Source organism: Canis lupus, chromosome 7 (genome assembly GCF_011100685.1).
Source record: "Canis lupus familiaris isolate Mischka breed German Shepherd chromosome 7, alternate assembly UU_Cfam_GSD_1.0, whole genome shotgun sequence".
Taxonomy (NCBI): domain Eukaryota; kingdom Metazoa; phylum Chordata; class Mammalia; order Carnivora; family Canidae; genus Canis; species Canis lupus.
This window is the reverse complement of record NC_049228.1, coordinates 37638860-37665741: the sequence shown is the minus strand read 5'-3', so window position 1 is coordinate 37665741 and position 26882 is coordinate 37638860. Positions and strand designations below refer to the sequence as shown.

The window sequence follows — 26882 nt, the reverse complement described above, 5'->3', positions numbered from 1 at the left end:
CTCTTACAAGGACACCAGTCATGTTGGATTAGTGGCCCATCCTACACCAGTTTGACCTCGTGGCATCTTAGCTAATTACATCTGCAATGACTCTTATTTCCAAATAAAGTCACATTAGGAGGTACAGGGAGTTAGTGTCAATATTTTGGGGGAGAAGGGGGTACAATTTGACTCATCACAGAAAACATTGACAAAAATAAGAGCAGAAAAGGCTGAAATAGAAAATAAGTTATTAGAGGAAATAAATACAGCCAAAAGTTAGTTAGAAAAAAACCTAGCATGAACACGCAGTCTTTAACAAGACTGATCAAACAAAAAGGCACAAATACACAATATTAGGACTGATGAATTTCTACAGCCACAATGCAGAGCAGGTTTACAAAATCACAAGTCACTGAAAAAGAATACTGTGAGTAACTTCATGCCAACCAATTTGAAAACTTATATAAACATGGATAATTTTCTTTCAGATATACATTAGTAATCTGATGAATAAACCAGAGCCCCCATTTGAAGCTCAAGTTCCTATAGCAGTCTTTCACTTTGAATTGATCCTGATTAGATGTTAATTCTAGTCTTCCAGGATCCCTGGGTGGCGCAGCGGTTTGGCGCCTGCCTTTGGCCCAGGGCGCGATCCTGGAGACCCGGGGTCGAATCCCACGTCAGGCTCCTGGTGCATGGAACCTGCTTCTCCCTCTGCCTGTGTCTCTGCCTCTCTCTCTCTCTGTGTGACTATCATAAATAAATAAAAAAATTAAAAAAAAAATTCTAGTCTTCCAGAGTTCATGTTTCAGAAAAAAGAAAAGTTAAAAAGAAAGTGCCATTAAATCATGGATTTTGTCAAATGAAAGCCAGCTCCACTCACTTCACCTAGCACTCATCGTACCTGGTTGATTTCACATAGTAATGACAGTGGTCTTGTTAGCAACAGGTCAGCAAAGGAAAAGTGACATTGGTCCGGATGTAAGGGCTTCTGCACAAATACGGGTATGGAGTCCCCCCACAGACTTCACACACAGTTCACAGTCACATTTATGTTTAAAGCAAATTCTATAAATCTTGAACAGGGTAGTGTTTCAATCAGTTTTAAAGACTTAGATGGGTAGATGACCATGTAATATCCTTATTTATAATAGCTAAGTCTCTTCCCTTGACTTATATTGGAAACTATTTTCAGGTTTTTATTTTTGTTTTATTTTTTACTATTTATATGTTTGTTTGTTTGTTTGTTTGTTTGTTTGTTTGTTTATTGAGAGAGAGAGCATGAGAGTGGGGAGTGGACAGAGGGAGAGGCAGAGAGAGAAACTTAAGCAGGCTCCACACCCAGCATGGACCCTGGCTAAGGGCTCCATCTCATGACCCTGAGATCATGACCTGAGCTGAAAACAAGAGTCAGATGCTCAACTGACGGAGGCACCCAGGCACCCCTATTTTCAGGTTTTTAGATGAAGAGCAAGGGATGGAGAAATGTGCTCTTAGCCAGTGGGGCTATGGAGACAGAAAAACAATTTCTAGGAACCTTTCATTTGAACCATTAAATAAATATTTAGTGTCCTTGTACATATACAGCATGTACTTTTACCTACTCTAATCTTTCTGTGGGGATATAAAAATATATGTATAAGAAAACAATAATGGTGCTACTGACAGATGCTTTGGTACAGCTGCAAATGGACATGTTTGTCTCTATATTCATATTCACTGTTGAGATAGAGACCTGCAAACCTGCTGAGCTGGTATTCCACTTACGTTCTATACTCTGCTTCCTAACAAGGGACTCCACATTCCTCAAACGATCTACACTTCACTTTAACTACTGTGTTCTTTGTTTTACTCTTTTCATGTCAGCTTTAGCCCTCAACAGCTGGTTTAATAGTGATTTCTCATCTTTGGACTCTGACTCAGTTTTCTCCCTCCTCAGAAATGTCCTGCAATTTTATTTATTGTTTCCTGAAGTGCGGCTCTCATTCATATTTTCCACAAATGACAGCCTTTCCCCAAGGGGACCAAATTAGTAGAATCATTCTCCAGCTCCAATAAAAAGCCACAGTCAAATGCAAATACAATTGCTCCCATTTTTTCTGCTTTGCTTCTCATATATGATCGAAAGTATCAAAACATTACCAAATGAAACCACAAAAGACTCTGAATAGCCAAAGCAGTCTTGAGGAGGAACCAAGTGGAGGCATCCCACTTTCTGATTTCAAACCATACTACAAAGCTGTGATAATCAAAACAGTATGGGAGAAAGATAGACACAGACCAATGGAACAGAATCAAAAGCCCAGAAATAGATCCACACATATCTAGTCAAGTAATATTGAACAAGGCAGCCTAGTATACTCAGTGGGGAGAGGATAGTCTTTTCAATAAATGGTGTTGGAAAACTGAATTAACACATGTAGAAGAATGAAATTGGACTTCACACCACTCCTCAAAATTAAGACTTAAACATAAGGCCTGAAATCATAAAACTCTTAGAGGAAAACATGGGGGGACTTCTCTTGGACATTCTTCTTGGCAATTTTGTGGATATGACACCCAAAACACAAAGGACAAAATCAATAAGTGAGACTAGAACAAAAGAAAAAGCTTCTGCACAGCCAAGGAAATAGGCAACAAAATGGAAAGGCAATCTATGGGACGGGAGGAAATTTTTGCAAATTTTATATCTTTTAAGGGGTTCATATCCAATATTTATAAACAACTCACACAACTCAATAGCAAACAAACAATAAAAAAAACCCAACCAATACAATAAAAAAAACAAGCAGAGGAACTGAATAGATGTTGTCCCAAAGAAGACATGCAGATGGCCAGCAGGCACACGAAACGGTGTTTGACATTGCTCATCATCAGGGAAATGCAAACCGAAACCCCAGTGAGATGTCATCTCACACCTGTTGAGATGGCTATCATCAAAGAGACAAGAGACAAGAGTTGGCGAGAATGTGGAGGAAAGGAATCCTTGTGCATCATTGGTGGGAATGTGAACTGGTACAGCCTCCATGGGCAAAGATAGGGCAAAGATACAGTCTCCATGCTCCTCAGTGAACTTCAAAGAAGTTAACATCTTCTAGAGCAACTAACTAACATTAAAACTGGTTCAGGAGGGACGTCTGGGTGGCTCAGTGGTTGAAAGTCTGTCTTTGGCTCAGGGCGTGATCCTGGGGTCCTGGGGTCGAGTCCCACATTCGGATCCCCATGGGGAGCCTGCTTCTCCCTCTGCCTATGTCTCTGCCTCTCTCTCCACATCTCTCATGAATAAAATCTTAAAAAAAAAAAAAAAAGGAAAGGAAATCAGAATCTTAAGAGAGATCTGTCTGCCTGTGCTTAGTGCAGCACTATTCACAATAACGAGGTATGGAAACAACCTCATTGTTCATTAACAGATGAATGGATACAGAAGATGTGATATATGTCTACATATAAATACTCTTTAGCCATGGGAAAGAAGGAAATCATGCCATCTGCAACAACTTTGGTGGACCCTGAAGGTATTATGCTAAGAGAAAGAAGTCAGACACAGAAAGACAAATATTGCCTCTCACTTATATGTGGAATCTAAAAATGCCAAATTCACAGAAGCAGAGTAGAATGGTGGTTAACACGAGCATTGGGGAATGGGGAGATAGGGAGACGGTGGTCTAAGGGTACGAACTCTCAGCTATAAGATGAATTCGTTCTGGGGATCTAATGTGCAGCATGGTGATTATGGTAAAGAATACTATATTATGTACTTGAAAGTTGCTAAGAGAGTAGATCTGAAATGTTCTCACCACAGAACCGAAAAGGTCATTATGTGACATGAGGGAGGTATTAGCAAATGCTATGGTGGTGATCATTTTGCAGAAGAGAAGTATATCAAATAATTGTGAGCTTTAAACTTACACAGTGTTTGGGTGCCTGGGGGCTCAGTCAGGGAAATATCTGCCTTCAGCTAAGGTCATGATCCTGGGGTCCTGGGATCGAGTCCCATGTCGGGCTCCCTGCTCAGGTGGGAGCCTGCTTCTCCCTCCCCTGCTTGTGCTCTCTCTCTCTCATAAATAAATAAATAAATAAATAAATAAATAAATAAATAAAATAAACGTACACAATGTTGTATGGCAGTAAAGGTGGCAGTGAGGGGTGAGGGGGAGGCATGTCATTACCAAAATCTAGCCATTGTTTTGGGGACAGTGGCTTTCAATTTTTTAAAACAAATTTTGGAGCGGGGTTGTCTTAGAATTATATAATGCTCAGGGACAAGTTATAAGGTGGTTGGGCTATGGTTTCACTTCAGAATTAATCAGACTATTCCATTTCCTGCACACACACACACACCTGTCCCTGCCGCTTTGCTTGTGACAGTCACTCCATCTAAAAACTCGTATCTCCTTTTCCCTCTTACTCAATTGCTGAAGAAACAAAGTCATGGGTCCTGACTTACCCCAGGTCACACAGTGAGGATATAATCGAGCCTGCAGATTATCTCTGGACTCCTGGTTTTCAGGGATTTCCCACCACACCCCACTCTGCCTTTTAACAGTTCATTATTTGAACTTCTAAAGCCCATTTCAGAGAATTTCTTGAAAACTTCAAATAGAACTAATCTGTCCCTTCTTTGAACTCCTACGTGCTTTAATTGTACCTTCTTAGGATGCTTATCACTTTGTGTTATGATCATTTGAGTACACCTCTTTTCTCCCCTCCACAAGGCATTCATTAAGGTCCCTGAGGACTGGCATTTGTTCGATTCACTTCTGTCTTTCATGTCACCTCACCTTGTATGAGTATGTCTTCAATGTATATTTGTTAAAGCAATTCAATCCCTTTTGGATTTGGGATACCTTGTCGCCACAGTAGGCAAATGGAAACCAGTTATGCAACACGCCAGTGGGCTTGGGGGGTTCTTTGAAGCTTGGCTATCCTGTCCCCTTGCTTCATGCTTCCTTGGCTCTCAGTCTGCACTGTCCAAGAGAACTTCCTGTTATGATGGAAATGTTTAATATCTGCACCGTCCAATATGCTACCACCGGGCACGTATGGCCATTGAGCATCTGAATGCGGCAAGCTTGGAGAAACGAACATTTAATTTTAGTGAAAATTTTTAAAGGATTTTATTTATTTATTCATGAGAGACACACAGAGAGAGGCAGAGACACAAGCAGAGGGAGAAGCAGGCTCCCTGTGGGGAACCCACAATCCCAGGAACCTGGGATCATGAAATGAGCAGAAGGCAGATGCTCAACAGCTGAGCTACCCAGGTGTCCCTAATTTTAGTGAATTTGTATTTGAGTAGGTGCATGTGACACATGGCTACCATATTGGTAGCACAGTTCTAGACTGTCTTGGCACTCCATTTTGATGAACGTAGTTGTCTCGCCCCTTTGAACTTGATTGCACAATTGCCTCCTTAGTGAGAAATGACTCTTATCCTCCAGGATCCATGCTTAAAGACTCCACACTTAACATCCTTTCTTCCTCTTTTCATGCCGGGAGAAAGATTAAACTCATAAAGATTTTCCCAAGGACTCCAGCCTTCATGGGCCTCCCTGCCTCCGAATCTGACTCTGCCTGCAATGCGTAGATATAATGCTTGCAGCCATTTGAGTCCCAATATTTCCTGAATAGATCATAAACTTTTTTCGCACAAGGACCATGCATGCATTCCATATCTTCCAGATCTTCTCTGGTGCCTACTACGGAGTCAGTTATATAGTCAATGTTCTATAAATATCAATCAACTGATGGATTTAAGGTAGAGAAAAGGAATCAAGTATGAGCAAGAAAAGAGTTTCTGAGACATAGAAGAGGGGATGTGTCATATCTTATGGTTTACTTAGCACCCTAAAATTTAAAGGCCTTTTAGAAATGATTTCTCTTGGAGCACCTGGGTGTTCAGCTGATTAAGCGGCTAACTCTTTTTTTTTTTTAAGATTTTATTTATTTATTTGATAGGGAGAGGGAACATGAGCAGGGGGAGCGGCAGGCAGAGGGAGAGGGAGAAGCAGATGTCCCGCTGAGCAGGGAGACCAATGCGGGGCTAGAACCCAGGACCCTGAGATCATGACCTGAAGCCTCCCAGGGGCCCCAGCGGCCAACTCTTGATTTGGGCTCAGGTCATGATCTCAGGGTCCCAGACAACACAGGTCCAGGTACCAAGCCAGGTGATGGACTGCTCCCTTTCTTGGTTACGTGGCAAGGTTCTGTGTGTGTCCTCTCACTCCCCTAAGTCCACATTGCTGGAAGCTATAGGCCAGGCAGAAAGAGCTTTTTTTTCATGAGTAAGAGGGGCCTGTCCCTGGCTGTGGCTTCAAGCAGGGAACCTGGCTTCAGTCTCCCATCTGGCATGGAACTCTTATTTTAATTTACACTGGAAAAGCCAAATTCTGGCTAATATTGACTCATTCCAGATCTAGAGCCCAGTAAGCTTGTGGGTGTCACTGCACTCACAGTTTTGTGTTTCTGTCCCAAATCTGGACCACAGAAGTGTTTATTTAGTTTTTAAGCTTGATAAATGCCGTTTGTCATTGCTATGTGTTTGGAGTAAAGACATGTCAAAGAACAAACTTGGAGAACTGTCTGGACTAGGTCTGTGCAGAGGGAGAATTTCTTTAGTAAATTCATGAGTCTGCAATGCATTCAGGTCAATCTTTTTTTTTTTTTAATTTATTGGAGTTCAATTTGCCAACATATAGCATAACATCCAGTGCTCATACCACCAAGTGCCCCCCTCAGTGCCCATCACCCAGTCACCCCAAGCCCCCGCCCACTGCCCCTTCCACTACCCCTTGTTCATTTCCTAGAGTTAGGTGTCTCTCATGTTTTGTCACCGTCACTGATATTTTCACTCATTTTCTCTCCTTTCCCTTTATCCCCTTTCACTAATTTTTATATTCCCCAAATAAATGAGACCATAAAATGTTTGTCCTTTTTCGATCACAGGTCAATCTTTGGTTCACTTTTAGGCAAGACCAGGACTCAGTCTGTGACTACACGTCTTGGGTAAAATAATGCTAAAAAAATAGTTCTTTAAATGATTTTTTTCTTAATATCTAAGTATCCAATAGTTAGCTTGTTTACCAAATGATCCAACCCAGTTTTCATGATATTGGAAAGGGCAAACTTTCCACCTTCCAGTTCACTTTCTTATCTAGATATTCATGGGATAGCAAGCATTTTTTTTAAATGATGAAGCAAGATGGAGGGAAATGTCAACTCCCAGCCCCTGAATTCTAGAATCTTCTAATGATTATTTCTATCCAGTAAATAAACCTAGGAGTAAATGAAATGTGGTTTACTGCTTATGCTTCCTGGAATTTCTTATGGTTAACTCAGAGTTGGACGAAATTCTTCATACAACCACACTGAATTTTTTTCCTGTTGGTCTGCACCAGATTTGTAAAGATTGGTGACTAATGGGCTAAGACTTTGGGGAGTCCTGTGGCAAAGGTAAAAGCTCACTTCAAAGGAAGTTGAGAGGCTCAGCTGGCTTTTTTGAAGACGGATTCATTTTCATGGAAAATACTCTGAAAACATTCTGATGGGAACAGAGAGAGCAGAGAAGGCCGGTCTCCCCCTATCATTTGGCTACAAATGGAGTCATAGTGCCAGGGATGACTTTCCAAGAAAAAGAAAACACCAATTTATTTTATTTTATTATCAATTAATTAACATATAGTGTATTATTAGTCTCATTGGATTTGCTCCTTACATGAAGTGCCCTCCTTTGTCATATTTGTTAAGGGACAGTGTATGAGCGTGCCCACCGCAGCTGACTTCAGACCAGGGTGTCATGGCTGAGAACCCAATCGGGAGATTCCCACAGTAGGGGTTCTAGGAGGACAGGAGAAAGCCTCAGCATTCCACTATCCTCATGCCAAAGCCAGTACTTCCTGGACCTCCCCTGAACCCTCAGCTGGCATTCAGCTCAATTGCCTGCACCAGTGTGGAGCCGGGCCCTAGGCCGTTCTGTCAGCCACATCTCCTCTCTTCCCTCCTGCCAGCTCTTCCTCCTCCCGACCATCTCTTATCATTAGAGGCCATCAGCTCTCCTCTCCTTGGGGAGCCTGCTGCCCTGCTCTCCCTACTTTCTCCACCCTGGGTGATCTCACCCAGCCCCACAGCTTTAAATATCACCCAAAGGCTGTTAACTCCCACATTTTTATCTCCAGCCCAGACCTTTCTTCTGAGCTCCAGGCTTGCACATCCAACTGCCTACTCAGATATCTCACACTTAACTTGTCCAAAATTGAACTCGGGATCTTCCTCCTCCCATCTTCCTTATCTCAATAAATGGAACTACCATCTGTTCATTTACTGAAGTCACAAACCCAGGAGTCATCTTTGCAAACTTCCTCCTCTTTGCTCATCAGAGCTAACCCGTTACCAAATGCCACCGCTTCCACTTTGCTCGCACCCCACAGACCCATCCGTGGCTCTCTGACTCCATGTCCCTACCACTTCCTCACTGGAATGCTGCAATATATTCTCCTCTTGCCCCTTCCTCCTGTACTCCCCACAGTGGCCAAGGAGGTCTTCTAAACATAGTGTAAAACCATCACTGGCTTCTCCTTGCATTTAATGGAAAATAAAACATCCTTAAAAGGCCTAGCCTGATCAGATTTCAATTTAATTCTTTAACCTCATTTCTTCCCACGATCCTCTTGATGGTCTATGCTCTGGCCACACAAGCTGTTTTAGGTTCTTAACACAGAAACTCTTGCGTGTTCTTGTCTCAGATCCTTGTCATTCCAAGTATCAATCTGATTGTTTATTTCCTGTCTGTCTTTCCCCATAAGTGCCGGGACCAGTCCCCAGTGCTCATCTTACACCCAAGGTCTTGCCTATGGTCAGTACTCAGTATTTGCCCAAAAAAATAATAAGTTGGGACGCCTAGGTGGCTCAGTGGTTGAGCTTTTGCCTTTGGCTCAGGTCTTGATCCCGGGGTCCTGGGATCGAATCCCTCACGGGCTCCCCGCAAGGAGCCTGCTTCTTCCTCTGCCTGTGTCTCTGCTTCTCTCTCTCTGTCTTTCATGAATAAATAAAATAAATAAAATCTTTTAAAAAATAAAAAAGAAGTAGTAAATCAATGAATGAATGAAACCTCAGATTTTCAGGTAAACCTCTTTGGGTGATATATTTGGATGTGGATAAAGGGAACATTAGAATAGCCATTGACGTGAAGCTTCCAGAATATTGTGACAATGGGATAGAAATTCACAGTTGCCCTGAGGATGGCCCTCTCAGAGCAATGTCAAGTTGGAATAGAGAAGATGGAAAATAACCAGGGAAAGGATGAACTTCCCTGTGTGTGACTAAAATTCAAAACAAAACAAAAAATATAAATAAAAATAAAATTAAAAACAAATGACCAAGCAATACAGTGACCAAGTGGCATTGTTTCTATGCAGACAGGTGCTGAAAGAGGGGATCTAGTGTTGAGCCTAGACTGGCTGCTCCGCCATCGGAGTGGATCCTGCCACTTTGCTGCTGTGGGAACTGGGTCCACCTCCCAGCCTCTCTGCCATCGTGGGCAACACAGGGACGCTCGCAGAGTACTTGTGAGCTGATGGATGGACACACATTCCACCCCCAAATCTGCTCTATCTCTAATTTTCTTAATTTCTCAAAGCCCCAGTACTCTCCTTTGTGAAACAATGGGTTTCTACTTAACTTCTTTCAAGATCCTTTTGGTGTAAAGACTCCGTGTAACACTAAATAACTTTGGTGCTCTAAGGCCATCATCTGTACCCTCAGTGGATGGATGTGTGGAGGAAGGACACTGGCTGGGAGGGTCCCGGAGGGCGTGCCAGGGGGAACAGGCTGTATCCGGATGCCCCCTGTGACGGACTGTCTGGCTTTCCCCCACCCAGTCACCACATTCCAGAATCAGCTTTAAATTAATGTTTTCAAAGTAGTTATGGGCTTTTCTCCTTCTTTTCCAGAGTAATACATACTAGGAAATATGCTCCATTAGGATAGGCTATAGCCATCTCTCTTGTTCCCTTTTCTAAGTGTATTCATTCATTTTGTTTTGTTTTACTTTTTTAAAAGGTTTATTTATTTATTTGAGAGAGAGAGAGCATGAGCAGGGGAAGCAGCGGATGGTGAAGGAGAAGCAGACTCCTTGAGGAGCAAGGAGCCTAATGAGGGGCTTGATCTCAGAACCCTGGGATCATGATCTGAGCCAAAGGCAGATGCTTAATGGACTGAACCATCCAGACATTCCCGTTCATTCCTTTTAATGAACTTTATTTTCTGCAGTAGTTTCAGGTTCATAGCAAAATTGAGCAAAAGGTACAGATTTCTCCGGGTTCTCCCTTAGAGCATATGACCCTTGATCTCAGGTCAGGGTCTTGAGTTCAAGGCCTCCGTTGGGCATGCAGACTACTTTTTAAAATTAAATAAGTAAGGGGCACCTGGGTGGCTCAGTCAGTTGAGTAACTGACTCTTGGTTTCAGCTCAGGTCATGATCTTAAAGTTGTGAGATTGAGCCCGGTGTGGGACTCTGCACTCAGTGGGGAGTCTGAGCGCAGAGTGTCTGTTTGAGATTCTTCTCTCCCTCTGCCCCCTGCCCCACATACACTCTCTCTCAAAATAATAAATACATTTTTTGAAAAATTAAATATGTAAATAAATAAATAATAAAACTTAAACAAAAGGAAAAAGGTACACAGATTCTCCATATGCCCCCTGCACCCACACACACAGCCTCCCCCACCATCAACTGCTCCCACCAGACTGGGACACTTATTACAAGTGACAAACTTACACAGGCAAATCATTATCACCCCAGGTCCACAGTTTACATTAGGGTTCACTCCTGGTGGTGTAGATTTCATGGGTTTTGACAAATATGTAATGACCTGTATCCACCATGATATTATCACACGGACTAGTCTTCCTGCCCTCGAAGCCCTCTGTGCCCCTCCCCCAGGCCTGGCTGCCACCGATCTTCCACTGTCTTCATAGTTTGCCTTTTCTAAAATGTCACCTAGTTGGAATCATAGTGTAAGTAGCCTTTTCAGATTGGCGTCTTTCACTTCGTAATGTGCATTTCAGGTTCCTCCATGTCTTTTCATGGCTTCATTTATTTTTAGCACTAAATAATAGCCCATTGTCTGGATGGCCCACAGTTTATTTATCCATTCAAGACCAAGAAGGACATCTTGGTTGCTTCCAGTTTGGGAACACAAGAATAAAACTCCAATACACATCTGTGCGCACATTTTTGTGTGGACACATGTTCTCAACTCTTCTGGGTAAATATCAGGGAGCATGATTGTTACATCATACAGTAAGAGCATGTTTAATTTTGGAGGACATTGCCAAATGTCCTGAAAAGTAGCTGGGCCATTTTGCATCCCCACCAGCAATGAATGAGACATCTTGTCCACATCCTCGCCAGCGTTTGACATCATCAGTGGTCTGGATTTGGGCCATTCTAATATGGGTGTAGCAGAATCATTGTTTTAATTTGCATTTTTCTGATGATATAGGATATGGAACATCTTTTAATCTACTTATTTGCCATATGGATATCACCTTCAGTGAGATGTCTATGAAGGGCTTTGGCCTATTTAATTCAATTGTTCATTTCCTTATTGTTAAGTATTAACCTTTTTCACTTTTCCCCCTTTTTCTCCCCCCCCCTTTTTTTGTGACTCCATCAGGGCTCAAACCTGGAACTCACATTCACTGTTATCCAAATGATGCTTGCATGTAATTTTTTAAATGCCCAAGTGCTTTATAAGAATTGTTATGAAAATAAGCATTTTTCTGAATCCACCTTTGTTTCCTATGCCTTAGTGATGTCACTTTCAATTGATTCTTCTAGCAATTACTTCCATATTTCTAAAAAGGAAACTTCTCTTGCTACTTTATAATTTGTCAGTTTCAGTTCTTTGCCATTAACTCCCCTCCTGGGAGGACAAGGACATGGTATTTTATCCCCATCCCAGTCCTCCACCTACATCCCATACCCATTTCCTCCTCAGTCCTCATTCTACAATGTAGTTAAAACGAAATTTTGGTTAAATATTGTGTTTATGCTATTTTGACTACGATTAAAAGCTAAACCATGTAGTATGCTATGGTGACTATCTTTCCTGATCATTTTATTTTCCATGGGATTAATAATAGTCTTGTTTGATTTTAAAAATTCATTCCCCTTTTTTTATGCACTTATAACGAATCATCTCCAAATTCTTCCTTAGTTGTGCAGAGTTCTCGATAGAGGCAATCACATTGGGTCCTCCATTAATTTCATCTTCATGAAGAAGCTTTTCCTGGAAACTCCTGACCTGCTTCCATCTGGATTGGCTGCTCTGTAAACTGTCATCTCTGGCTCTTCCTTTTCCATGTTCTGGAGGATTCTGTGAGCTTCCTCCAAGTTGGACTTTCTGTTTTAGTGATCCCCTGTCTTTCTCTTTGGGTTTATTTTCCTTTTTGGTGAAGAAAAATTGGGGAGTGCTTACATGTCTGAAAATATCTTTAGCCTACCTTCACACGTAACTGAGAATGTGTCTGGGTATAAAATTCTAGGATTAGATTATTTTCCCTCAGAATTTCAAAGACATTGTTCCATTGTGTTCTGACTTCCATTGAGAAGGGGATGCTACTCTGATTCCTGATTCTTTGTGTATTAACTTATTTTCCTCTCGTGGAGTCTTTTCCTTGTTTCCAGTCTTCTGAGATTTTGTGTGGCTGTACCGTGGTGTGAGTCCACCTCCCTTTGACGTTGTAGGCACTCAGTGGGATCTTCTTATTTGCCTTATGTTCTGGAAAACCAACTGGATGTTTCTTTCTTTTTAATTTTTTTCTAATAGTATCCTGGTCTTATTTCATGGGTTTAAAATCTTCCCTTATCACTCTGAGGATACTAATTACAGTTTTTCTTTTGAATTATTCTTCTCCTTTCATCTCTATTTCATCAAAATTCCTTTTCCTGTTTATTCGTTTTCTGTTTTCATGTTAGAGGTTTTCCTCAAATGTCTGGGGACTTCTGGATATCCACTTATATGTAAGAAAAATGTGCTAAGAAACAGATAGGAATCTGTATGTATGTATGTATGTATGTATGTATGTATGTGTGGAGCTTGCAAATGGTGGGTCTCACTGCAGACACATAGCCAGGCCTTGTCATTAGAAGACACACCCCTCCCCCACCCATATCAGTGTCATTAAATCTTTTCTCAAGGGCTGGACAGATTCTCCAGAAAATACTTTCAGTTTTCTGCTTGGATGGAAGGTCTAAGCAGCTGCCACCAGACTAGGAGCTGATGAATGGAAGAGGTGATACATGGACCAGCATTCAGTGAGCAAAATTTTACTCAGTATCTCTGCTTTTAGTGTGGTACCTCCATCCTGAACCATGTCTGGTGTTCCTTAGTCCAGAAAATATGTTCTTGGACAGGAGAGATAATAGGGACATCTAACCACCTTTTAACAACAGCTTTATTAAAATATAATTCACATACCACCCATTTAAAGTGTACTATTCAAGGGCACTTGGGTGGCTGTTAGTTAAGCATCCAACTCTTGGTTTTGACTCAGGTCATGACCTCAGGGTCCTGAGATGGAGCCCCACATCGCATCAGACTCCCTGCTCAGCAAGGAGTCTGCTCCTTCCCTCCCTGAGTCTGTCCCCACCGCCCCCCACAAATTGTCTGTCTCTCTCAAATGAATAAATAAATAAATAAATAAATAAATAAATAAATCTTTAAAAAAAGAAACGAGAGAAAAAAAAGAAACAAGAGGAGATTATTTTAATCTGATTTTATCAAATAAACAGAAGTAGTATAAAATTACCGATATCATAAAGCAATTACAAACAGTTCACTTTAAAAAATATGTGTACAACAAGCTATAAATAATACATAGTGCAGGTCTGGTTTTCTTTTTAGGCAAATATGGCTGATGGCAATATCCGTGCCCTGATCCCCCCTGACTTTTCCATTTCCTGATCACCCACTGATCCTTTCCTGTGTCCCACAGTGCCTTCCACACCCTCCTCTACCAGGAAGTCTTCCTGGGTGTCAGGAAGCATTTTATACTAATTGCAGAGATCTCTCAGCTTCTCTGTCTACCACCTGCTCCCTGGAGTACACTCTTCAGCGCACCCTCTGCTTTCAGCCAAGCATATTCCCACTCTCCTCCTGAATGGTGCTATATACAATGGAGACAGAGAGATCTGCTCACCTCCTGGATCCAGTAAAAATGACTTTGGCATCTGCCCTCTTCCTGAGGACAGTGTTTTTTTAGTTAGAGCAGGTGATCTTGCAGATGACACAGACCATGTCCCTAGGGCGACATTCCATCTCAGATCATATGTCATACATCACCTGCTGAAGAACAAGACACAGGGACTAACAGGATCGATTACTGAAAACAGCTCCCCACAATCCAATAACCACTGATTCTGTTATGTCCTATGTCTCGTTCTTATGGATGTGACACATAACACATGACATGTCCCCATAACATATCTTATGTTTGTCGTTTCACAGCTGAGATTAGGTGGAATGTTACCTGTGTTCTGTCTGAATCATAACATGTCCTAAATTAGAATAATCCAGGATAAAACAACTTTGTGACCACTCTGTCCCAGCCAGCAAGCATTATTTCACCCTGGTGTCCATCACTGTGAGGATTCGCCACCTGGGGTCTCATCTACCTGGGGCTGTGGGCTCAGTGTCTTAGGAAACTTTCCTTAGGACACCAGGCTTACAGTCCCAGGGAGGATGTGGGAATTCCAAGTTCCAATCCAGACTCTTCTTCCAGCTTACTGTGTGGCCTCCCACGAGTCAATTTCCCATTCACGCTGTCATCTCTTCATTTCAACATGGAAGTCATGTCTGCTAGGTTCTCAAGGGCATCGTGAGAAAGGGGCAAGCGCTGGTCAAGAAGAAAATGATCCAAAAGTACCAAGATCTCCTCGGTAGCACTGACCTGCCTGGAGACACGAAAACAGGCAGTACCAGAAAACCCAGCGTGTACACAGCCAAAACCAAAGGCGTGTTGTTGTTACAAAGAGAAAGGAACAATGTCTGATTTTAACATTCACACATTCCAAACCACAGTCTTCCAAGCCTGTGTCCTGCAGCCAAGCCACTTGGTAGGAGCCAGGTCTAAAGGAAAGTTTCCAGAAAGCAGATTTTGGCAGAGGTTGCCTTTAAACCTGCAGAGAATACAGTTCAGTTTTGTTGTGTGTGTGTGTGTGTTTCTTAAGAACATTTTCATTCCTTTTTGTCACAGAATTTCATGGGCTGTGTTTATTTTTCCTTTTCAGGTTACAGTGTATGGATTTTTCAAAGTCCGGATGAGAGGAACAGACACATTTCTTTCCTTCCTTACAAAATTCTTCCAACTTGTAGGTGGAGCCAGAGTCAAAGATGATATTTTAGATAATTTTTTCTTATGTTATCATTAAATTGCTTCAGGGGAAAAAATGAGGTACTAAAATCTACTTTTCAACTGCTTTGAAAAGAGGTAAACACAGTGGAGTAAAAAGAATGATTATTAATTTTAATTTATAGTCCTTGGAAAAATGGCCAAAGTGGCCCAGAGTCCTGGCACCCAGAGAGGGCAGTGGGCCCTGGGTCTGTTTCAGATAGCTTTGTAAACTGAAAACAACCACTGCAAGTGCACTGGTTTTAGAGGAATGTCCAAGAAAATTGCCCTCCTTCTACTCATAACGTGTCATTACAGAAAAATAGAAGCCCATACATTCCAATCTGATTTTCATTTAACTCTGGAAGCCTGTAAATTTTGCCATGAGGTAAGTGGCTGATTCAGAGCTCCACAATCTTTTTGGTGCCATAGACACTATTTTAAAATGGATATTCCTTTGGGTTTCTCAATGTTATTCCAGCAGGGGCATGAAATAAATGGGGCTCTGTCTAATGAGAACGCTCAGTCCTGGTAAACAAGAACTGAGGTGCCTTGTGGCCAAAGTAGCAGCCTCGGATTTTGAAGGTTAGGAGTTCAAGTCTCAAAGGTTTGCACATGAGTTAAAGTATGCAGGTATGGGGATGCCTGGATGGCTCAGTGGTTGAGCATCTGCCTTTGGCTCAGGTCGTGAACCCAGGGTTCTAGGATTGAGTCCTGCATCAGGATCCTTGTGAGGATCCCACTTCTCCCTCCGCCTGTGTCTCTGCCTCTGTGTGTGTGTGTGTGTGTGTGTGTGTGTATCTTTCATGAATAAATAAATAAAATCTTAAAAAACTAAAAAACGCAAGTATGGTTGGAGAAACAGTAACATTGCACAGTGAAATCTGGCCTACCCACACCTGAGTTCTGGTTACAATTAATTAAACAAATACTTCCTATGGAGTTCTTTACCTTGTAGATCCTGAACAAAGGATCCACATTCCAGAAAGTGCAGAAAGCTTTATTTTCCACACTTCCTACCCTGTACAGTAGATAGACACTTGAATTCCACCACACAGACTAGAGTTCATACTGGACACAGTCAAAATTTTTTGATATGTTTGTAGCCCCAGGCCTTCCTTCCTCTCTTTAATTTCTTTTCTCCTGATTTTCCAGGAAGATAATAATTTACAGATTTAAAGACATACTCTTGGCACTGATGACCAATTGGAAATAGATGCATTGGGAAAAAATATAACCCTGTACTAGGGTGTCAGGGCCTATCATTTTATTGGTCCAACCTTCATAATATTTTGTTTTTCTATAGAATTTTATCTGTTTATAAAGCACTCTACATATATAATTTCCTTGTATCCTCATAGCCATGGGTTACTGTAAATATTGTGCCCGTTTTACAAACCCAAAAAATTGAGACCTACTCCAATCCTGACTCTTGACCTTTGCAGCACTAGGTGTCTTTATCACCACAGTGGAAGGGCCTCTACTAGTCAAAAATTGCTAGAGAATCACATTCATATTCCAGATTTTGTCGCTGGCCCTACCATATTGAGCTATGCTCGGTAATGCCACTGCCATCGCATAAAGAAATATATACCAAAGTTCTCTGCAGATGCTGAAAATTTTTCAAAAAATTTTTAAATATTTATTTGTTTATTTGAGAGAGAGAGCAGGGAGGGACAAAGGGAGAGGGAGAGTCTTACCCCAACTCCACGCTCACCCCAGAGCCTGACGTGGGGCTCCATCCCACAACCCTCAGATCACCACCTGAGCTGAAACCAAGAGTCGGATGTTTAACCAACTGCACCACCAAAGCACCTCCAGATGCTGAATGTTTAAACAGTAGCAACAGTTGAACTGATTTAATTAAATCATCTGCTATCTCATTCCCTCCTGTACATCCACAAATAAAGAGAAATAATTTCAGAATGCCTGAAATTAGATTTACCCCAGTACTGGGACCTGAAGTTGCCTCCACAGGATGTTCTGTTTTTTAAATTCAGACTCCAGTCACTTTCTTTCAGGTAGCTCTTACTGCCAATAAGGCTCTGGGAAAATAATCCCCAGGAAAGCAATCTGTAAGTATATATGGGATAAAGACAATAATGACACCTGTTCCTTACCTACCTGGCACAAGTGTTGGGAAACAACCAGATAAGGTCTATTATGTACTTTGAATGCCTAGAAAGAAGATAAGGTTTACATGCAAAGGTGTAATTATACTGAGACAGCACAACATTATCGTCTATGTTTTACATGCGAGATTGTTGCCTAAGACACTGAGGAGCAGAATGTGGCTCTCACATTTGATGTTCTAAGGACATGATGATGTTACAATAAATTTGCAGAAGAGCCAAAGTTGAGAAGGTAAGACATCCTCTTCTCTTAAAAATTCCTGTATGACTGACATTTATTTTAGGCTATCTTCCCCAGCTGATCTCACGATGGGGACAGCCCTCAAGCACACCTTCCATTTCTTCATCGGTCACATGATTCCACTCCTAGGTAGGGTCAGGATGCCGTGACGAGGGGTGACCCGGAGAGGAGAGAACACATGTCCATTTCTACCCGGGGAGTACCAAAATTTGGAAGCCCAAATGTTGGATTTCTATGGCTTCTGGAAAGTCTCTGCCCCATGAGGTCTGTCCCCCAGAAAGCATCCTGCCCCCCACCTAGCAGGACCACACCAGATGACCTTTGAATCTGTTTAAAAGAATAATGCCAACCATCTGTACAGCTTCCTATTGCTGCAACAACCAATGACCACATACTTGGTGGCTTAAAACAACAGAAATCTATTCTTTCACATTTCTGGAGACCAGGAGTCTGAAGTCGATTGCACAAAGTTGAAATGAAGGCATTGGCCGGCCAGCACTCCCTCCTGAGGCTTTGGAGAGAATGGGTTGCTTTCTTCTTCTTCCAGCTCCTGGAAGCTACAGGCATCCATTGGCTTATGGCAACATTCACTCTAATCTCTGCTTCCCTGGTTGCACTGCCTTCTCCTCTTCTGTCTGCTTTGCCTGTGTCTTGTGCGGATGCTCAGGATCACATCTAGGGGCCACTTGGGCCATCTCTCTATCTCAAGATCCTTACCTTGATCACATCAGTGAGGTCCCCTTTTGCCACACAAGGTAATCTATTCTCAGGTTCTAGGAATGAGGACATGGTTATCTTTTGGGGAGGGTGGGGGCGGGAAGGGCAGTCAGTTGATCATACCACCCCTGTCTGAATCCCTGGGTTTCCAAGCATGAGCTCAATTAACATCTCGATTGAGTTTCTCTTTACCTTCCTTCAAAATAGCAGAGTAACTACTCTCTTCTTTCTTTAGGAGAGAGAAAAATGGGCAAAATGATGGAAGAAAACTTTTGCTGAGCCCCTACCATGTGCTCACTAATTTACAGACACTCTTCATGATAAGAAAAGCTCTTGTCACCATTTTACAGATGAGACACAGAGGCTCATAGAGGCCAAGTAACTTTCCATGGCCTCCCAGCAAGTAAGTTGTAGAGACAGAGTGGGAACATGGATCTATCTGGTCTCAAAGCCCATGTCCTGTCTACCCACCAATGTTCCTCAAATTCCATTAATACTGACAACTTATAAAGGAAAGGCAATTCTCACGGAACCCCATTGGAAAAACAACAGACTTAAAAAGACTATAAGTCTTAGTCCATGAAAACATGAATTTACGCATTCTCAAATTCTCCCCAAATCCCAGGGACACATGTGTGAGAAGCTCTAGGAGAACCATGGCATCCCCCATCTTGAGAACTCCACTTGTGTTCGCTTCGGCAGCACATATACTAAAATCGGAACGATACAGAGAAGATTAGCATGGCCCCTGCGCAAGGAGAACTCCACTATAAGGATCCTAATATTAAGAAGACCCAGGACAGCTGCATTTCAACCATGTCACTTTGCTGCTTAGGAAAGTCTTTAACGAAACAAAGCATTTACTACTGATAAGATGTTAACCCTAGCAGTCTCTTGGTATTATGGGTGTTAATTATTTCCACCACAGAGACGCTTGTGGAATTTCAGTCACAAGGAAGTAAGTGGCTGTGGCATATCCTGAGCTTAACCTAAATGAAAGTTTACCTAGATGTCCCATGGAAGCTTTGTAGATTGGAAATGTCACCCTTGTTTTGGCACACGCTAACAGCTATGGTAACATTGAAGCCTACTGCTTATCACACTATTATTGATTACAATTCCTCGTGTGCCAGGCACTGCTCTCTAAGCACTTCACATGAATTAACAAGTTTAATACTCATGAAAATCTTGTGGGGCAGGTCATATTCTTCTTGTCCTTTTACAAATGGTAAAACTAAAACACAGAAAGGTTAGGTAATTTCTTTTTTCTTTTTTTTTTTCTTTTTTTAGATTTTATTTATTTATTCATGAGAGACACACACACAGAGAGAGAAAGAGAGAGACAGGCAGAGACACAGGCAGAGGCAGAAGCAGGGTCCATGCAGGGAGCCCAACAAGGGACTCAATCCCCGGTCTTCAGGATCAGGCCCTGGACCAAAGGGGGTGCTAAACCGCTGAGCCACTGGGGCTCCCCAGGTTAGGTAATTTCTTAAAGTCATTCTGCAAGTAAATGGTACAGAAGAGGATGAAACACAAGTCATCTAATTATAGATGCAATATTTTTCTTTTTTTAAAGATTTTATTTATTTTTGAGAGAGAGAGAAAAAGCATGAGCTAAGGAGGGGGTAGAGGGAGAGGGAGAAGCACACTCCTCGTGCAGCAGGGAGGCCGACGCAGAGCTGGATACCAAGACCCTGAGATCACCACCTGAATGGAAGGCGATGCTTAACCAACTGAGCTACCCAGGCACCCTAGATGCCATCTTTTAAAATAACTGAGAACTAAGATGCTCACTGTGCCTAATTTCCTGGGCCCTGGCCCGAGCCATGGAGTGTTACACGGAGCAGAAGCAGAAGCACTGCCCCTGTCCCCATCCTCCCTCATCCATGGCAGTTTTGCCATTTCAGGCTCTTCCTTGAGATCTTCTGCTCACTGTTCACTGTCCATCCAGTCCCCCAAGGACACAGCCTAAGGTGAAAGGACATTATCTTTGCATTGGCCACTAGAAATTCCAATCCACCTTACCAAACACCTGTTCCGAACAGCTTCTAAGGTAAAGGGAAAAGGGGAACATCACCTTCTCCCACACTGTCTCCATTTTGTCCCTCAGGCTACTCTTCTGGGACCTTTTTCCTGGAGAAATATTGAGGTTAGAGAAGAGGCATCACGTGACTGGTCTGGATTTTCCCAGGAACGGATGGACCTCCAGTTCCAAGAGACCCCTGGAGTTCTTAAACATTTATTCACTTTTCATGACCCATTATGTGTTCTTACAACTGATCATTAAATCTTGTGTATGGCAGTGGGATCCAGTTCCAGGTGAAAGACTACCTACCTGCACGTAACCACACTGTCTAAGTTATGGTACTTTCTCACACTCCTAAAGATCTCATCTTCTCTTTCTAAAATTCAGTCCTAGGGAGGAGAGTCAAATCCCACTTCCAAATGTGCCAGAACTCATTCTACCCAAAGAAATGAACTTGGTTTGTTTTCTTCTTTGTGTTTCTGGGAGGGATAGGCTGGTTCCCCATCTGACTAAAGAGTCTGATCACGCGAGGTTGGAAATGCTTTCACTGGGAAGATATGACAGTCCTCAAAAGGTCCCATCAACAGCAGAAGCTGTGCAAGTGTCTTGATACTTGAGAAGCAAAAGAGAAGCAACATACTGTGGAAAATTAGAATAATATAGACATTCTCCATAAAGTAACTTTCTAAGGTTCTCAAACTATACCTCATTTACTCCGAGGTGAGCATATCCATATCGGTTCCAAAACAAAGGAATATTTATCATTTTTTTAATCACTGATTTCCAGTTACAGTCTTGAGACTGCAAACTTGGCCATGATCAAGCCCGTCTAAGAATTCTAACAGCAGCCACAGCCATGTTGACTCTGTCCCTAGACCTCATCTTTTGGTCTTTGGACTCAACCTCAACATTTGGACTCCTGCAAGCAGAAAGAGATATTCCCAAATGAGGAAGTCAACAAAAGATCCATGTTCACATTATCCACTCCTTTCCCATTCCTACATTTGTAGGGCCTTTCTCTGAGATCCTATCAACCTATTTAATCAGCTTCTCTAAACTGTAAGTTCTTCAGAGGAAATAAAAATCAGTCTTTCCAATGCTTTGTTATTTTTTATTTCTCTGGGTCAGTGCCTTTGGACAATCCACATGGCTGACCAACAGAGCCTTGAGTTTGATAGGAATTCTAAATTTGCCTCCTGGTTCCTTTGGAAAATGCTAATTCTTATTTTATTACTTAGTGTGGCTTTTGTTGAGAGGTCAGGTCTTCTTGAGGGGCAAATGATCAAGAAATCTGGTGGAAGCTTTCCCATCTTAGGAATCTAGGTGAAAGAAAACCATGTATCATACAGCTCCAGGGGGGTGTTTCTCCTGTGATCATGGCTGGTCTCAGTTTGCCCTGTCTCTCCAAGATCCTAGCAGCCTTTTTGCAGAATACCTAAGTGTTATGCATGTTTGTCATTCTGGCTACCCAGCTTTTATTTATTTTTTTTTTAAATATTTTTTAATTTTTTTTATTTATGATAGTTACAGAGAGAGAGAGAGAGAGGCAGAGACACAGGCAGAGGGAGAAGCAGGCTCCATGCACTGGGAGCCTGATGTGGGATTCGATCCCGGGTCTCCAGGATCGCGCCCTGGGCCAAAGGCAGGCGCCAAACTGCTGCGCCACCCAGGGATCCCTACCCAGCTTTTAAATGACCTTCCCATTTTGGGGAGCCCCAGAACAGAGAGAAGGCAGGACTCTTCTCCCTACTTTAGAAGCCAAAGAAGGGTGCCTGGGTAGCTCAGTTGGCTAAGCACCTTCAGCTCAGGTCATGATCTCAGTGTCCTGGGATTGAGTGCCATGTCAGGCTCCTTGCTCAGTGAGGAGTCCACTTTTTTCTCTTCTGTGCTTCCCCCTAACTTGTGCTCTCTCTCTCTCTAATTAATAAATTTTTTTAAAAAAAGAAGAAGCCAAAGAGGTAGAATTTGTTCCAGCAACTAGGAAACTATCATATCTTCTGGGCTCAACCAGTCGGAGGCCCCATCTAGGACATGATGTGGTGGATCTGAGTGCCTAGCAGCATGGCAGTCAGTGTCTGAGGCAGCATAGCCCGGCAGCACTGTGACAAGTGTCCAGCAGTGACAGCACCAGTGGCAGATCCTAAGCTGATCATCCTATGTGAAGATCTTGGCTATGCCTTGCCTCCTGTGATTTTATTCATTTCCAATCACCTGGTTCTCTAGCCCTCCCACCAATTCTGCAAGCTGTACAGTACTCTTCCAATAAATTCATCTTCCACCCAGGTCAACTAGAAGAGATTTTTCTAGATTGCAACCAAGAATTTTGACTGGTAGGCCAGCATTTCCTTCGTGGACATGTGATCCAGTAACAACTGAGGATGGCGGGCTGGATTGGGCCAATTCCTGCACTAGAGTTGACCCTCTCACTGTGTGTAAACTGCTTAATTTTCTCTCAAATCTGAAGGAGCTCGTATACTCCAAGGACAGACCCCAGAACCTTAACAGGCAAGTGGTAGGGGACCCCAAGAACACTGGGACAAATGACTGGTGTGGGAGGAGACATCCAGTGGTTTCTCTGCAGAGAGTTGGATATGTTCATTAAGAACAAGTGAAAAGAGGGGATCCCTGGGTGGCTCAGCGGCTTAGCGCCTGCCTTCGGCCCAGGGCATGATCCTGGAGTCCCGGGATTGAGTCCCATGTCCGGCTCCCTGCATGGAGCCTGCTTCTCCCTCTGCCTGTGTCTCTGCCTCTCCCTCTCTCTCTCTCTCTCTCTGTGTGTCTCTCATGAATAAATAAATAAAATCTTAAAAAAAAAAAAGACAAGTGAAAAGAATCTTAGATATTGATTCTTCTTTAAAAAATAGTTTCTCACCCCAGATATAGAAATAATTCATGTTCATTTTGAAAGATATGGGGAAAATAAACATAGAAGAAACTGAATTGCCTGTCATTCTACCAGCCACCAATAGCTACAAGTGAAATTTTGGCGTGTTTCTTTGTAATATTTCTTCTATGGAAACTTCTCCATAGTTATACTCACCTTGTCCATTGCCTGCTTGAATTCTGAAAAGAGCAGAAACATTTCCATTACATGCTGATGCCTATCTCTTTCTATATCCCCAGGCACTAAGTATAAGACCGTAAACTCTAGCTTTTGGTGAAGGGAACATTTCTCAAAGTGTGTCCCATGGAATACTTACTCCTTCATTTGTCATCAGCTCCTGTAGATAGAATATAAAAGGAGTTTTCCTTAATCAGAAAAATTGGGGAAATACTGAGATACTGAAATACTGAGAAAAAGTGTTTCTTTGTGGCATGAATTTCCAGAGGTCTGAACACATCAGACTCTCAAAGACAGCAGCATTTTTTGAGCATATTGGGCCACAGAAATCCCCTTTGAAAATACTTTTCTCTGGACCAGTGTTCTAGGGAATGCTGACCCAGAAAACTTAGAACTTCGTATCGTTTTACCTTCTTCCCACTTCATTAGTGAAGACCCAGTTCAGAGTCAGTAGGGGAAAAGGAGATTATATTTCAAATATATATAAATGAAATTTGGAAACTAGGAATGGGACCTAGCAAGTAATTTCCTTTGCTGATTTATTTACCTGTAGAACACACCCAAAGGAGTGAGGTTTACAGATAAACATCAGATGTTTGTCTGTAAACCTCAAGATTCATGCCTGAGAGAACTAAGACCAGAGCAATGCTAAACTCTAAGGGAAATTTTACTATCTGGGGAAATTTCACTGCATAATGGCTTGAGCCACGTTTAGGTAAAAATCCAATGAACTTACTAGAAGGCTGCATTGCCAGACTAAGGAGATTAACTTCATGTTACTGGAATAAAGTGTGGTAGACACAAGAAGCTTTGGCCAGATGTCCTGTTCTTGCCCCATCACTTTCCCCAGCTATATACTGTCTGGCCAGACTCCACGTGGAATCTGCTAGGGAATCTGGGGCTTCGGCCTCAGAATAAGAATGAAAAACTGCTTCCTCCATTAAGCCAACAAGTCTGAATGCCCATTTGACAGATGCAGAAACTGAGCTTTAAGGAAATTTTTAAAAGCCTTGAAAGTGGGTGGTGGCACACTTTACCTGCCTCCTTGGGGTCTGCTCTGTGAACCTGCACCAAAACCCAGCTGCAAGACTCCCGCAACACTCCCGAGCTTGGTGTCTGTCATTTTTGTCATTTTCCTAAACTAAGTGTTTAGGAAAGTCTGGGAATTACCAGAGTTCGAAAGTACCTTCTTTCTGTGAAGGAGCCTACAGGATATTCTAAGGCAACTTCCTGATTCTCTGCCTGAGACGTTTGTCGAGCTTCTGTTCGGTGAGCTGTTTGGTCAGCAGACCCCCATCGCTGAGTAGGACAGCAAGAGTTCCGGGTGACCCTCCAGAGGAAAGCAGAATCTGAGAATGTCAGAGCTGGAAAGGACCTTAGTGATCATTCCCGCAGCCCAGCCCCCTCTATTTACAGCTCCAAAACCACGAAGCCTGAAACCCACCCAGAATCCTGAGACTGAATGTCCTTTCCCCTTCTTCTATGTGTGTGCAATTTTCCCATGGCATCCGGCCAGAGCATCTACATCAGGAACGTCTAGAGGATTTACGAGGCCACGCGATCCTCTGGCTTTCTATGCAGACCTAAACAGGAAACCCACACAAGGAAATGCTCTTTCTATTTGCAGGCCGAATTCCCAGGATGCTTTCACCAGAGTGCCCTGGCTGGAACAAAACAAGGCCCTGGCCTTAGATCTGGAGGCAGAGGTGCCCTCGCGACCCCCTCCTCCGGGCCTGCGCTAGCTGATTTCATGAGAACAAGACTTACTTCTCTCAGACCTTGACTTCAGGTTGCTCCATTGGTCTAGATACCAAATAGGGGTGAGTCCAGAGACACCCATCCCTCCAATCTCTGAGTTCAAGACTTGGCTTCTTCGCACCTGCGTGACATCAATTAACCTGGGGAAGGTAGGCGCCCGGCTCACCCCCTCCCATCTTCCTGCCCAATGCACTTGGCCTCCAGAAAATGCCTCAGGGCTGAAAAACTATGCACATTTCCCAGCCCAGGGTCCACCAGATGCTCCTGGGTCCCTCTGAGTCATCCTGGCCCCTGACGGTGGCCACTCCATCTGACCCAACTCTGCTCTCCTTTGCTGCAGCCCCAATCTGGTGTTCTATCAAACCTCCTCTCACCAGGTCATCAGTCCATCTGCCCTCATGTCCAGCCATTCCGGCCCAGGATGGCATTTGTCATTCTTTTCAACTCTCTGTGGAAGATCTGGAACTTCCGAGGCTGCTGCTCAGGGGTGGACAGGAAGGAAGTGTGGCTGGCTGGCAGAGAACAGCACATGGGTGACCCTGCTCCCCCTCCCCAGGCGTCCTCGGGCTGACACTAAAAATAGACTCCGTTCTCCTTGGTTGCCCCTTTATCCCCAGGGGAGAGGAGACACAGGCTTCTGGTGAGCCTGAGGGCGGACTGTCTTTCAGGAATTACCAGATGTTGGGGAAGGATAATGTGTCACTTCCTCTAACAAATAGTCTGGGCATCTGTGCATTTCCTTCTGAGCCAGCTCTTTAGGGGAATGTGATGCAGTGATGCTGAAGTACAGACCACTCTGGCCTCCACTCTCAGGGGTACTGGGGAAGGTGCTCTCCAAACCCTTTGGTTCCAATCTTCCATTAAGAAACTGTTTCTGGGGGGGGGGGTGCCTAGGAGGCTCCCTCAGTGAAGCATCTACCTTCAGCTCAGCTGATGATCTCAGGGTCTTGGGATCAAGCCACACGTGGGGCTCTGTGCTCCATGTGGTGTCTGGTTGTTTGTCTCTGCCCCTTTCCCTATTTGCATACTCTCTCGTTCTCTCTGTCTCTCAAATAAACAAATCTTTACTGAAAAAAAAAAATGCAAGGGCTCTGGAAACAAGATAAAGGCACTAAGGGAAAAAGACAAGTAGCCAAGAACCCTAGGAGTAGACTTGGAGTCATCAGATTGTCCATCTGTTCCCCCAAACCAGTGGTCTCAGTGGGACTGGCATGAGCCACCTCATGGGAGAGCTTGCCCCACCACCCCAGCGAGCCCGATTGAATCTGAAACTCTGGGGATGAAGCTCAGCACCTTCGTTTGAGCCTTTCAGATGGTTCTGATGGGACATTGAGTTTGAGAATCTCTGACCCTGGATAGATGCACATTAGGGATTTCTCAGAAGCCAAGAGAAAAAGAGATAGTTACCCAAGAAAATGCTTTAGCAACCCCGCAGAGGTGGGACTTACAGGGGAGGCTATCTTGGCAAGAGAAAGGTCCTAGAAATAGAAATGAAGTGACATCAAAGGAAACAAAGATGCGGCAATATCTTTCTTTGCTTATACTGCGCTAATTTGTAGCACTTCCAGAAGA

General features: G+C 43.1%; 1 long non-coding RNA gene and 1 pseudogene across 1 annotated transcript; both read left to right on the top strand.

The window, feature by feature from the left end:
* Window positions 1-17100: 17100 nt before the first annotated feature.
* LOC111096892 lies at window positions 17101-26176 on the top strand. The gene is made up of 3 exons (XR_005361667.1): window positions 17101-18503; window positions 18701-18868; window positions 25180-26176. It is a non-coding gene; the product is annotated as an uncharacterized LOC111096892 (long non-coding RNA).
* Window positions 19152-19252, top strand: LOC119872784 (annotated as a pseudogene).
* Window positions 26177-26882: the final 706 nt, after the last annotated feature.